Below are 2,500 nucleotides of genomic sequence, written 5' to 3'. Positions count from 1 at the left end.
TACGGTGACCGGCAGCTCCAACGCCAGCGCCACAGAAGGACAAAAGCCCCACTTGGGTGCCGAAGCGAACTCTCCCAGCACAGCGCACGCGCCAACACATCCGCACAGCTGCGATACAAACCACCAGCGAGAACCGCTGGGGCGACCGAGCAGCAGACGGCGTCGCGGCGCCGAGCGCCGGGCGGCGGCGCATCCTCAACGCACACAGTCCTCAATCGGACCAGCACACTGAAGATGTCCACCGCGCTTCGCACCGGGCCCGCGAGGACCTACTTTGGCCGCACGGCGCCGCGCGCAGGGTGCGCCGGCGCGCAGCTGCGACGCCTGCCGCGTCCGTCGGCCGGCGCGCCTGCCACTGGCCGCCCCCACCAGCCGGCTGTAGCGCGTGCGCCCACGCACCGCGCGGCCAGCACGCCGGGAGGCGCCCCCTCACCGGCCGGGGACGGTCCCACCCAGCCACCGCCGCGTATCGCTTCACACCCAGATGCCGTTCAGTTTCGTCGGCATGGTGGGTATCGCTGGAACAACCGGTTAGTACCTCAACCTATCGTCGCCATCACCGATTCACCCCTAGCGAGAACAACCGCACCACAACAGGTTACCATTTGTTCATTTGCGTAACTTCACCAGAAAACGCAGGCGTCCATCGCCATTTGCAACTTCAACGATTATTGCATGCCTGTGTCAGGTGTCACGCCACACTACGTCTGCCCACATACACGCAACAAAATGTGCACGCCTAGACAATACGTGGAAGGTGGCCCCCGTACGTATGCGATGTCCATTGCTCGAACGACTGTCAACCGGCCTCTGTAGCATGTCGCAGATATGGAACGCGGTGCACCATGCCATCACGGTGTGTGAGGAGAGACGACTAGGTCCGAATACATCAACAGACAGCTCATGCTGATCGCCATCCACGGCGTCCGTTCCTCCCACACGTCTCTATGGCGTACCACACTGCAATCCAGCTCTCATAGGGAGACGACACGTAGCTGCGTGCACAATATTTGCACTGTATGGTCCGCCGTTTTTGGGCGCAGTCGTTGTGCGGTCACACATGTGCCACGATGTATCATTCAGTACATAAGGACGAATGTGCAGTACAGATTGTGGTTCACGCGTACGACATCAGCGGACAGTTGACACAGGCCGCACCACAACGTAGCCTGAGTACGTCGCATGCGAAGGGCATTGAACATGCAAACTTCTCACCAACCAGCTTGCGAAGGCAGGGGGCAAGGTGGGGACGTGGGGAGGGGCGGCATGTACGTCCTGCTGCCATCCACATTACAGTGTACAGCAGGAGCATGTGGAAAGTGAGCAAGACTTGCAAGGTGTTTAACATGAAGCGATACACAGGGGTGCGGGCAGTGCGAGTAGCGAACTATATTGCGAGGGTTGCGGGTGGGCAACACTACAGTAATTGAACGAGTCGTATAACAATTACAGAGCAGGTTTAGGCGACAACGTGGGTTACGTTAAGGCGACAACATGGGTTAGGTTAAGGCACAACATGGGTTAGGTTAAGGCACAACATGGGTTAGGTTAAGGCACAACATGGGTTAGGTTAAGGCACAACATGGGTTAGGTTAAGGCACAACATGGGTTAGGTTAAGGCACAACATGGGTTAGGTTAAGGCACAACATGGGTTAGGTTAAGGCACAACATGGGTTAGGTTGAGGCACAACATGGGTTAGGTTGAGGCACAACATGGGTTAGGTTGAGGCACAACATGGGTTAGGTTGAGGCACAACATGGGTTAGGTTGAGGCACAACATGGGTTAGGTTAAGGTACAACATGGGTTAGGTTAAGGTACAACATGGGTTAGGTTAAGGTACAACATGGGTTAGGTTAAGGTACAACATGGGTTAGGTTAAGGTACAACATGGGTTAGGTTAAGGTACAACATAGGTTAGGTTAAGGTACAACATAGGTTAGGTTAAGGTACAACATAGGTTAGGTTAAGGTACAACATAGGTTAGGTTAAGGTACAACATAGGTTAGGTTAAGGTACAACATAGGTTAGGTTAAGGTACAACATAGGTTAGGTTAAGGTACAACATAGGTTAGGTTAGGTTAGGTTAGGTTACACGTTGTTGTACGGAAAGGTGTAGGGGGGGGGGGGGGGGGCGGGGGCGGCAGGTTCGTTGATAGTGATTATAGTAAGTGAATGCTTGTGACATGATCAGATTTGTCACGTCAGGATGCACCTTTGGCTTATTAGAGGCGGCGCTCCAATTCTATGCTTGTGTGAGACCTGTGTCTTTGACTCATGTCATTGTTTGTGCGCTGTGACAGGAGGTACTATTGTGATGTTGGGTGCACCGTTGTATAGGACATGTGTGGGTGTTGGTGCCTGGTCTGCGCAATGGTGGATGTCGAAAGGCTGGGATATTGTATTTTCCGCACGGACCTCCTGGTCTGGTTGTGATAGTGTGGATTGTGTAATGTGGCGGAGAAGATGCACTGGATGTTGTTCCATGCTGGTGCTTACA

This window comes from Schistocerca piceifrons, unplaced genomic scaffold (assembly GCF_021461385.2).
Source record: "Schistocerca piceifrons isolate TAMUIC-IGC-003096 unplaced genomic scaffold, iqSchPice1.1 HiC_scaffold_1332, whole genome shotgun sequence".
In the NCBI taxonomy this organism is placed as follows: Eukaryota; Metazoa; Arthropoda; class Insecta; order Orthoptera; family Acrididae; genus Schistocerca; species Schistocerca piceifrons.
Note: the sequence above shows the minus strand (reverse complement) of the source record.